This window comes from Uloborus diversus, chromosome 7 (genome assembly GCF_026930045.1).
Source record: "Uloborus diversus isolate 005 chromosome 7, Udiv.v.3.1, whole genome shotgun sequence".
Lineage (NCBI taxonomy): Eukaryota > Metazoa > Arthropoda > Arachnida > Araneae > Uloboridae > Uloborus > Uloborus diversus.
Genome location: NC_072737.1, coordinates 65,306,134 through 65,319,295, shown reverse-complemented (window position 1 = coordinate 65,319,295; position 13,162 = coordinate 65,306,134).

Here is a 13,162-nt window from a genome sequence, read left to right as displayed (position 1 = left end):
AGCTAATGCTGGAAGTAAATTTGAAGCAGATAAAAGGAAACCCCAGATACATTTAAATAAAGCATACAAATAAAGTGGATAGAAAAAATCAGTTAAGAGTAAGAATACGTTAAATAGTAAAAATCAGTTCCGAATGCAAGTGAAGTAGACAGTAAGAAACTGCAGATTTTAAAGAAGATGTGCAGTGAATTTAATCAATTCAAAAATACCAATCAATCTTAGTAAAAACATTAAAAACTTTCAAATCAAGTAAGTGGTTTTAGAAATTTTACGAAAAGTTTCTTTTCAAATAAATTCTCGCTTCCATATTGGTTAGTTCCAAGAAGAAATCACGGGAGAGTAGTAGCGCCTGAGATTTTCTTGGCTTAGCTTAGGTGGTAATGAGCAGTGAGTTGCAAGAAGAGGTCTTTCTTTATATCCGTCGAAAATGCAAATTTTATTCTAAAAATTCTAGGAATTTTTAGCGCAGTGCGGAGCATTCTTTATTTTTCTTTTACATTCAGAGCTCCGGGGTTATTTACCAAAATTGCCCAGTACTTTCTAAAAGAACTTTTTAATAAAAACTATCGGTTTCGAGCAGTTTCTTTTACATGGATAGTAAATTCGATGAAATATGCCTCCATTTTTAACGTTTTTATTTTTTATTTTTCAGAATTGCAAATGTGCAGCAAGATGAGAGGGATACTAAGAAAAGGGTCTGAAATAAAATTTAAGTTGAGACTTATCATTCAGTGAAGTTACGATATTGTATTTTTCGAGTGGAGGGGGATTCGCATACATCTTTCATTCACACACGCATATATATATGCATAAATATACAATAAAAACTTCGTCAGGGGACGCTTTAGATCACACATTAAAACGCGGATTCGAGAACCAGTGTCAAGAAAACTATCATAGTTATTTTAATAACTTTATCGCTGTCCGTACTGATTTTTTTTTCTGGGGGGGGGGGAAGGACTTTACTTGTTGATGCATTTGAGCACACGTTTTAAAACACGCTAGGAAACATTTGAAAATAAGAAACTAATACCCTGGTTGTAGCCAAAAGGCTGGTTCCGCATCTAAATTAATCCGACGCCAGAAAATCGCCCGTCAAGGTATGACAGGTGAAAATTGCTTCTACAATTGAAAGAAACAATTTCCTGTTTGGTGATACTTTGAGAGTTGAAATTTTAACCCTAACTCCAGTGGATAAACCCATAACTCCAGTAGATAGCGTTCATTGTTGACCGCTTTTTCGTTTCTTCATCCTCCCAAAATGAGTCTTACCAGTAAAACAGTTCAATTACCATATCCAGCTCAGCCTTATCACAATAAAGAGGATGTAGTGCAAGTCACGAATAACGCTGTCATCCTCATTCGCGCCATATAACTAGCAACTACAGTCTGAGTAAAAACTTTAAGGCCAGTATAATTTTCTTTGAAAAAAGGAAAATGAAATTAAAGGGATTTTAATATTATTGTATTATTTATTATTAATGTTCATTGGTAAGAAATAAGGCAACAGACAGGATTTGTAAAGCATGCAATAACCAGAAAAGCAATGGTTTATTTAAAGTTAGCATTTCAGCTTGAGTAAAAACTTTAAGGCCACTAGCATTTTTAAAAAACTGCAAGTACCCATACTGTAATAAATGTCACCTCAGTTAACAAGATTGTGGAAACCCTTCAACGTGCAGTTTTGTGATTAATTTCTTCAAAGTTTTTGTCCTACTTGTGACGATATCGTAAGGTAAAAAGTTAACTGTTCAAGAAAGAGGGCAGATTGAAGCTTTTTCTTCAACAAGGATAAGTAGGCGTAATATTGCGAAGAAATAGGAAGATCGAAGACTGAAGTCAACATTTTTGTTTGATTTAAACACAATTAGGGTAAAAAGAAAACCCGAGAAAACTTAAAGCTTTGTCCTCGTGCCATGGAAGAAGAGTTTGGAAATTATTACAGTATCTGAAAAGTACTCAACCAGGAAACTTATTCAGACGATAGGTTTAAATGTTTGTCAAAAACGATATATAACACAATTAGAAGGTGTGGAAATTTTATTAATGCTGCAAAATTGCTTAAACCTCATTTATTGAAAATGCTCAATATAGAGCGTTTCAACTTTAGCTAGGAAATCATGACCTGGGATAACCAATGAATACAAATAATTTTTTCTAACGAAAAGAAGTGAAGTTTGGATGGACCAAACGGACGGAAGTACTATTGGCATGATTTATGAAAAGAAAAAGAAATATCTTACAAGCGCCAATTAGATGGAGGCTCTGTCAGAACCTTAAGAGTGTTTTGCTTACAATGGTGTGTGCTCAGTTGCGTTTGTTTCATGTAAAATGAACTCACAAGCATATCAAAATTTCTTCTCAAGTCATCTTTTACTAAATGCTGAATTTATTGATGGGGAAAATTGAAAATATCAGCAAAACAATGCATCTATCCATCCGAGTAACAGTGCAAGAAATAGGCTCCAAGTAAATAATGTTGAAACTTTGAAATGACCAACTAAGTCTCCAGATCTTAACCCAATAGAGAACTTATTGGGTGACTTAGCAAGAAGAGTTTATGCAGAGGAGAGACATTTTATTTCATCAATGAAACTGAAATCTACCATCGAAGATGAATGGTAAAAAATGCATCCCGAATTTTGTCAAAAACTAGTTTCATTCATGAAAACAAGAATATTTGAAGTAATGTGAAGGAATGACTCCCACACAAGCTTATAAATATTTGAATTTTTGCCCTCATATGCTTTTTTCTATGTTGGCCTTAAAGATTTTACTCAGGTTCAAATATTGATCAGTAATATTTTCTGATAATGAAACATTTACAATTAATTTTTTTTTGTCTTTTTTACTTGTATTTAAGGTTAATAATTATCACTCATATGACTTTTTGATCCTAAGATCAAGATGTGTCCAATTTCTCAAAAAAGTGCACTGGACTTAAAGTTTTTACTCAGACTGTATGGCACTAATATCAACTACAGCACTAATTTGTGGCTAAATATTCAGCAATATCATATTGCATCACCTTTATGAAAAAAAAAAAAAAAAAAAAACGTATTTCTATGTATTAAAAAAAATACGTCAAAGAAATTGTTAAGAGGTACAAATTGTTGAGGGGTGTGGAAAACTTTTGATCCCTTCAATAGGCAGTTTGTTTGAAATTTTAGCTTAAAAAAATAATCATAAAAAACTAACTCGAAATTTAAAATAAAAACCCCCAGGTGCCAACCCCTGAGGCTCGAAGTAATTTTATACCAAATTTCAAGTCTGTAGGTGCTATAGAGTCTCCTGGACGCAGGCCCCACCACAGACTTTCTTTCACAATTTCTTTGACGTTACTTTTATACTTCCTTTTACAAAAAAGGAAATATTTTATTCTCGAAAAAAATTTCACTCAAAAATCGACTTTAATTTCCATTTTTCTCACCACCGAATGAATGTTGAGGTTTTTTTTTTTTTTTTCGACCCGACCACACGTGCATATATACCTAAGAACGTATAGACGCCCGAAATATCCAATTTGACTCGATTCTCGAGTTATTTACAACTAGTTTTCTCGCGACGTCTGTATATATGTATGTGCGTATGTATGTCGCATAAATCAAGAGCGGTATGTCCTAGAAAGTTGAAATTTGGTACGTAGACTCCTAGTGGGGTCTAGTTGTGCACCTCCTCTTTTGGTTGCATTCATGCGCTTCTAAAGGGGTCTTTCGCACCTTTTTTGGGGGGAAATAATAGCTAATTTTGATGCAAACTCAAGAGGTGTTATAACTTGGCGGAAACTTGGCGATATATCGCCAGTCTTTTGGTCGCCAAGTTTTGTCGCCAACTTGGTGACAAAATTTGGTTTCAATTTGGCCACTGTTGGTGATATTCAGAGAGTAAACAATTGATTCACATTAAATTTGCCAATAATGTGGAAATAATATTAAATTGGAGTAAAAGGAAGTCATGTAATTCACACATCGTCTCGTTTACTATATAGTGTAACGGCACCAGTTACAGACAAGGATCCAGTAACAGACAGTCCTAAGTTTCTTCTTTTCTTCGTTTTCTTTTTCTTTTCACAAATGAGATGCAATATGGTGTCGATTAATCCCGTCGTTGCGCAGATTTTAAATCCAAATTATCGAAAAAGGTATGATTGAAAACGAAAGACATGGGGGGGGGGGGACGTTCGTGTCGGCAAAACGGAGGTGTCACAATGAAAATGATGTGCTATAAACCAGTCCAAAATGAAAATTAAATTTTTGAATTTCGGCAATAGAATGGTTCGTTTCAGCAATGGCGATACAGTGAAATCCCGTTGCAATGCACACCAAAAGACGGAAATATTAGTTAAAGCTTAATATATGTTTGCTCCCAATTTAATTTTCATTACATAGCTTGAACTCTATTACAATGAAATTTCTGTCATTGAACAAAACTTGAGGCACGTTATAACAGGATTTAACTGTATTAAAAATAATTATAGCTAATCAATCAGTCTCTGCCGAATATCTGTATATAATTTGAAAATCTTTAATCGGATTTTCATAAAAATTCGTACTTCATTCCATTGCACTTTTTAGAAATTCACAACAAGGTACAAATAGGAAAGGAAATAAAATACAGTATAGAAGAATAGCTGCTCGTCATCATCAAAACAAGAAAAAATTGAGCTTCAGTTTCTCTTTGAATTTTTGTATGATCAATAAGTTCATCCATTCCCAATTTTAAACTAAGCTAAAAGTCTCATACATTTATTGATTCCACATTTGCTCTAAAAAACTTTGACTAGCAAAAATAATTATGCTTTCTTGTTGGATAATAGAATTCTTTATCTTTCGTATCGATTTCAGAAATTTGATGAGAGTGGTCGTTTCGTTCTTGAATCAGTTCGTTTGGAACTATTTTGACAATTCTCTTTTTGTCGCAGAAGGTATAATGGAATTTTCTTAATTCTTGCTTATTCGATACGAAAAGAATGTTAATATACATAATTACATTATTACGTTTTATGCAGGCTTTTTAGCCACTGGGAAACTAATGGTTAGGACATCCGTTTCGGTATTTGAGGATCCCGGATTCAATACCAGAGGCCATGACGCCGCCCCCCCCCCCCTCCTGAGAGTGCATGCACGATACGTGCTCAGTAAATTTGTAATCCCAAAAGTCCTGGATACCTGACGTTGAGCCATGCCAAACATGACCCTATGCCAAGTAAAATAAGGTGGAGAAAATTTCTTTCCCCTTCAGCTTCATTTTTAAATTTTGAAATTGGAGGCGACTGAAGGCGCCATCTCTTAACCATTAAACAGGTTAGCTATTTTTGAGCCGGATGCATTTTGATGTTGGGAGGTGTTATTTTCTCAATATTTTTCGTGTTTCATAATTATTCTAAGTATGAATTACTGAATGTTTTTAGTACTTCGTGTAGCATGTTATTTTAGGTCCTTGCATCAACTGTGTCAGCCAGCTTTCCTTTCCTCCTTGCGTATATATATATATATATATATATATATATATATATATATATATATATATATATATATATATATATATCTTTTATTATTATTCATGACCTTCTCTTTTAAAAAAAATGGTGTACGTGATATATACTTCACTTTGATGAAACAATATTTTTTCTTATTTTGATTCAATCCCTCAATTTTTAAATTTCCGAATAAATATGTAATTATATTTTTTAATGTTGCAAATACTTTTCAGGACAATTTTTTATAGTCATTGCATAAATCAATTTACATAGTAGAATGTTTTAGCCTTTTCCATTCACTTTAAATTTTCTGAACTTCGTGAGTTAAAAATAATACTTTTTGTGAGAATGACACCTCTATGCAAAATAAGGTATTTGTATCGTGATTTACGGGAAAAAATTTACAAAAGAGTATTTTCCCACGATGATGTAGGGGGTGTTGTACCTTGTGATGCTTGTACGTTGGAATACTGCTAATTTCTATAAATCTATTTTTGACAGCCATGATTTCTTTTTTTTTTTTTTTTTTGTAATCTCTAATAGTAATTTTCATCATTAAATGCTACCATAGTAACAATCAGCATCAAAAGAGTTAAATTAATGATTTTGTGAAAGAAAGAAAATTTATTGACTCTAAAGTAAATATTTTCTTCATTTTTATTTCATTTTCTGTCTTTGTATTTGTAAAACTTATCAACTGCATTTTATTTTGTATTGAAAAAAAAATAGGATAGACCGGGAAACGTTTACGAATGGGGCTGGGGCACGTTTACGCAGTGCCTTTTTTTCAAAACGAATTAGAACTGGAGAGCCAACGGTCATAACAGATTGATGCTGCTCTCTAGCACATATTCTCACAAGTTTTTGAGCATCAATCGAGCTACGGTCTAGCTTGCAGAAATAATTATGTTTTCTAACAACTTGAGTAAGTTTTGTGTTAAACGTTTTGAAGCTTATTGTGAATAAATAGTAATTAGTCAAGAAAGAACAAATATATAAAAATTAGCAGAATTTTATCCTTTTTTGAGAATTGTACTTGTATGAACTGAATTGTTATTATTTTTTTCACGTTAAAAATAAAACCGAACTTGGCGACGGGGAAAGTTTACGCGTTGACGTCGGAGCATCTTTACGCACGTTCTTACGGTGTCTTACTTCTAAACGTGCCCTGACTCTTTTCTCGCTCCGAACTGTCTCACACCTTTTTAGTATTTTCAGGCTATTTAGTTTTGAAAATCACCATTTATTTTGTAATTGAATTACAAATTCGTATCGTATAGGTTACAATCATTTAGTGCCGTCTCCATGCCCATTCAACTTTTACTTTATACACTATTCAGTCTGTAATAAATTTGCTTTATTTTAACCATGGTACTACGTTATGTTCGAAACACTAACAGAACCATGTTAGGTGACAAAATGAATATGCGTAAACGTGCCCCGTATCCGGGGCAGGTTTACGCAACCGACTAGCACTCAAAAATAATTTTTGAACGGTTAAAAACACAAACTGAGCAACAACTGTTTTTTTCAATTTTGACTCCATTAACTGCTTCATAAAATTGCCATGTCTAAAAACTTCTAAGCTAAAACGTAAAAATTAGAAAGTTCATTGAAAATAATCCGCGTAAACGTGCCTCGGTCTACCCTGCTCTTTTGGTTTTGAGAAAATAATGATAGTACATCAAGATTGAATACCGTTTTGATTTTTCTTAAACCACGCGATGATGTACCCTGGGACAGCCAAACATATCGTATCTTAGGACACGTCTCAAGGTGCAAAATATGAATGATTTTTAACAATTAAGATATGTTTAGAAAAATAAAAAGTGTTCTAATCTGATGCAGATTTTTTAAACATATTTAGTGTTAGATAATAACTCATTATTTATGATTAATTATTCATTATTCATAACTTAATTTATTACCATAATTTTTTTTTGAGCAAAATTTGTTCAAGTATATGGCTGTTTCCTGAATCATGATGAATGTCTCAAAGTACAACAGGATGTGTCCCAAGGTACAATAGGATGTTGTACCTTGGGACAGTTTGGAACTTTAAATGGCTGGAAATATTTTATTTTCAAACTGTTTGAATTAAAAAAATATATTGCAGAGAAATGTGTTGGAATTTTTTAATGTGACTTTTAGAATTTAAATATGGTGAAAATAATTGACGTTTAAAATTAAAATATGAAAAGTTTTTAAAGGTACAACCGTAATGAGAACTGCCCTAACAGCAAATTCTGAAACATGTTAAAATCGAGAATCATTATATTGATTACAGTTGATAGAATAAGGTAATATAAAGTATGAAACATAGTGATAATGCTTTATGGACATGTTACATTTTTATTGCAAACAGCAGGAAAACGAAATTTTTATCAAGAATATTTTGTTCAATGTAAGGAATTTATCCATGGTTATTAAATATTTAGAATACTTTGTTTTTTTTTTTTTTTTTTTTTTGAATTCATGCGAGATTTAAAGAAAAATCTTGTAAAATTCTTCTGAGGAATTGTTTAACTGTAGAAAATTGAAATTTTTGCGAAACGTCTTTAAATCTGTTCAAAAGAAAAGTTTTGTTTGTCTTCACTGCTTTAAAAATAAACAAAGCATTTATGTTGTAAAACAAAAAGAATCGTTCTTTTAGAAAGAAACCAAATATTTTACAAATAATGAAAATGAAAGTGAATTCAGTATAAAATTTTGGAATTGAATCTTTTTTCCAAGTTTTCGCTCTTTCTGATGACAATTTTTTGCCTTTATGGAGAAAGTGAAGGGGAAAGCTTATGCTCAAAAGGCGTAAAGTAGTCATCAGAAAAATAATTTTCAAAGCTTTGAAGTATACAATTACGATCAGAGGCCTTTTTTTAATAGAAAACTACGCTTAGAAACATTATAAGTACGCTTTTTGATGTACCTTAGCACATTTTAAAAATACTTCTATAAAATTTTAGAAAATTTTAATTATTTGTAGAATTTATTCAAAATGTTTCTGAAACTTTCAACCTGTTGTAAAATATTCTTTTTTAAATTGTAGGAGCAAAGGTTCAACCAAAATAACTTATTGATTCTTTTCTACTACATATACCCAAAACTTTACGGATATGTTAAAAATGAATTTGTTAAAACTGATCGAAAACTTTTCTGAAAGATTTTTTGCAAATTTACCACGTTAATATCCCAAGATCACAATTAACAAAGTATTACCATTATACTTTGGTAAAGTCTTATGGTGCTTCTATTGTTTTGTTTGTTCCTGCTAATCATCTTATTACACGGTGCAACTTTAGTTGCAGCAACTTCCTGTAACTTTCTCCGCTCACTCACAGGTTTACCACAAGCAGCAGACGATTGCCATTTGACAGTCCAGGGCGGTCATTCCAAGCTCGTCAGCTTGCGAGATCGAGATTTTCGCTCACGTGATTGGTTGTGATGTGGAAATGTCGCAAAGTAATATTCTAATCTACTCGAACTTAGCTTGCGGCTAGGTTCGAGTAGATTAGAATGCAACTTTGCGACATTTCAACGTCACAACCGATCACGTGAGCGAAAATCTCGATCTCGCAAACTGACGAGCTTGGAATGACTACCCAGAATTTATATGTTATCACTGATCTGGTGTTTTTTTTTTTTTTTAAATTGTTATCAGATTTATACTTTTTGTTTTCCTGCCGTCTTACGCCAACAAGTTTTTCTGCAAAGCAGAAGGTTTGGCGTCACTGACATCATGCAGTCTGGAGGATTCTCATTCGATTAAACGTACAATTAGGTGCAATTATTGCATGTTATTGTCTGTAACAGCGAGCATTTGTTTTACGTAGAAATGCGTGGAGTTGCAGGAAAAAATTGTAGATGGTTACACCGTGCAATAAGATCATGATGAGCCGAATATGCAGGATAATCAATAAGTTCTCATACACTTTAAAATTTTTGTTACGTTAGCACAAAACAAACGTTACACATGCGCAAACAGTGACGGCGCTAGGTATGTGTGAATCTTAAGCAAGAATTAGTAAATGGGGGGTGCAAGTCCAATCACTGGCGTAGCAAAAGCTTAGGTACCTCAAGTCACGTGAGTTAGCAACGATGAATCGTTGAGACGTTTTGCGGGAAACTAATGAGAGAAACCTAGTTTCTTCCAATGCTTCGCTTTAAAATCGATCACGTGACTTGGTGTTTTTGTTTCACGAATGAAAGTCCACACCCCCTTCATTTTGTCTCTTCTCGATGGTATGAACTGTGGCAGAGTCTCTCTTTAAAGAACGTCTCTCAAAGGGCATCGCGGTACCTTCTAAAAAAAGCGGGAACATAGGCAGAGTTGCAACCAAAGGCTCCAATGTACAACAAAAAAAAGAGGGGGAAAGGGGGGGGTTCTGAACCCTGATTAATCTTACGTGACTTGTGACCAGAAAAGGGAAAGGGGTAAGGGGAAATGGGACACTTTTGATCAAGGATGTAGAAGATGTTCAATCATATTGAAAAAAAAAAGTGCGACACCATTTATGGACGGACCCTTAAGCCATAGTTTCTGCATTTCTAAGCTTTAAATATAAATGAAAAGTCCTTAAAAGGCATCTCTACCCTCTATAAATAAATAGTAAATCTCATCTTTCGCCACTATTTCAGTAAAACGTTTAGATTGAGTCTTCAGCCATTACTAAAGTGATCGATTCCTATTATCCGAGATGTTCTTTTTCGTCTAATGGTTTTTCTGATTTCAGTATAAGTTAGGGAAGTATACATTTTTTGTACTTTTTCTGCTTAGCAACATCCTAACTGTAATGACCACAAGGGACATCTATAGTTAAATATCATTAAAAATCTTTCGTAAAAGAAACATTTATTTTTGCTTTCTATGAAAAAAAGCTATAAAGATATTGACTTCTTCCTTCGAATGAAGACTTCAGAAGTAAACGGCTTCGAATATACAGGGTGTCCGAAAAGTCTTTGACACATTTAAAAAATTCATAGAAAACCAACAAATTGTCGTATGAATTTGCGGTGTGCACCACAATACATCACAGCTTCGAAAGTTTTTATGACATCGAAAAAAAAAGAAGAAAAAAATGAAAAGGGGAAAAAAAGAAGAAGAAAAAAGGCATTTCGCAGGGTGTCAGTATATGCTTTGCTTGTAATTCTTCATTTAGTAATTTTCATTCCTTTTTGCGTTTTCCCATGTCAACAAAAACGATTTACAAGTAACTTTTAAATCGTTTTTGTGAAATATTATGGTGCAAACCACAAATTCATACAACAATTTATTGTTCTCTATGATTTTTTTAATTGTGTCAAGGACTTTTCGGACACCCTGTATATTTCGTGTTGATACTTTAAAAAAGAGTTTCCTTCAAATCTGGAAAAATGTATCAAGCAAAGAATTTCATATAACATTTTAAAACATTAAAATTCTCATTCGAAAGTCAAAAGTAATTCTTTTTAGATCTTAGTTGAAACAATAGTGCCTAGTTTCAATACATTACGATAATATTATCGTAATATTTTTATCGTTTGAAAATTACTGACGCTGTCTGTTACATTGATTTTAAATTCATACGATTAATACACAGCAAATGAATACCTTCACTTAAGTATATATTGTATATCAGAAATTGTAAACCGGTGATCCGCCCGCCGAAAAATTTGACCGGTCCTCAGAAAATTTTTGCTCGTACACGCTAAAAAAAAGTCTTTTTTCAAAAAAAAAAAAAAAAAGTTAAACATCATAACAACAGAAAACAAATATCCTATGTGTCATCTTTTACTTGAATTTTTCGTGCTTAATTTTTGTACTTTTCTATGATTTTTAGCAATGTTTATTATTTTTGTATAATTATTGGTGATCTTATGCTTAAAATTTAAAAGTTTTTGGTAACAGTTCTTTAACACTATGTAAGTAAAGTTTTCTTTACACATTTATTATATTATTATTATTTTATCTTGCGAAAAAGGAAAAAAAAGAACCTTAGTCATCCGCAAAATTTTATCACAAGCATTTAACAGTCTTCGAGTCGAAAGTTTATTTATCTATTTATTTTTAAAAAAGGGAAAAAAGAAAGAGGGAAAAAAGGAATAAAATCTCATCGGTGCGTAAAAAAAATTACATGTTTCTAACAATCCGCAATGCAATTAAAAGAAAAAAAGAGAGATTTAAAAGAAAAAGGATCAGAAAAGGTGTGGAGAGGGGAGGGACGATCATCAGTCCGCGAATTTGTTTCCAAATCTGTTGCCGGTCCGAAGGTCAAAAAAGGGCGAAACACGCAGGTGTATAAAACAATGTTCAACTTAAACAAACTGATCTGCAAGGAGTTAAAAGTTTCTGTGCCGCATCATTCTATAGTAATGGGAAATCCAAACTGGCAGTATTGTGAAAGCTATGCAGATCCTAATCGCAGCAATAACTTCCTGCTGGGTTAGGTTTGCCCCAACTATAGTAACTAACAAAAGGAAAAATACTTATCTTGTTGTACCAAAGCAAAATACTTCTGTTGGGACGTAATGCAGAAATATTCATATTAGAGTACACGAAAGCAACCATGTGTTGTTACTAAATAGATTTATTTTGTTTAAAATAAGAAAAATATGTAAAGATTCTGGTCAAGTCCAGTCATTGTTCTTATAACAATGATAACTTTGGTACATTTCTTTGAGACGTCTTTTATTTTTTTCAAAAGATTTACTGCTTTTTTAGAAGCATATATAAATTGAACATTGATGGATTGAACTTCTACCTTTGTAACGTTTGTACACCTTCTAGCAAACGTTTCTATAAGCAAAAAATTCTTATTTATATCACCACTCAAAATATAAATTGAAGCTCAACAACTTTATTAAATTTCCGTTTTCTTCTATTTTTGAATGTTTCACACTATACAAAATATTCTTAAATTCACATAGCTAAAGATTTATTTAGCTATGTCTTTAAAGAGATACTTTTGATAAAGTGCAATTTTAACAAACAAACATGCTTTTACGTGGCAATTTTTCCATCATTTCAATGTGTTGAACAAAATTTCGTTCAACTTGAATTCAATTTGAAGAAAGGAGACATCTTATTGAAAATATATGTCAAGTAATAAAATGAAGTGATGCCGTGAGGAAAGGATAATGCATTCAAAATTGAATGGAATCTTGAAACGTCAAGACTGAGCCAAGAAATGAATGATTTCAATATTTTTAAAAGCATTTCATTCAGGAAACGATAAATGTTTGCTAAAATAGGATGGAACACGAAATTGAATGATTAAGGAGGATTTTCTTTGTGTATCATGAAGTAATTCTGTTTTATTTATGTGTAATTTTAGGTCATTTTAACAAAAAACATTCGTTTAAATGAGGATTAAAATTATGGTAAAAAACAACAACAATTGAACAGGCCTAGTTTCAGGGCCGGATACAGACTACCATTTCAGGGGAGTCATGCTAAAGAGTGACCCCACTCCCCCCCCCCCCCCCCCCATGAATAAACTTTGTTTTGGCGTGAAAAATTTCAGAAACTGCTAAAGTGTCAATGAAAAAACACCACATCAGTCAGGAATCTGGCACTTAATAGGACAAAAACCTCACTAATTAATTTTATAAACAATTAAAAGAGGTAAAGAAGTAATACTTCAAGTAGTTACTTTTAAAAATAATTAAATTATTGAAAAAAAATACTGAAATTGTTTTTATTTTATCCAT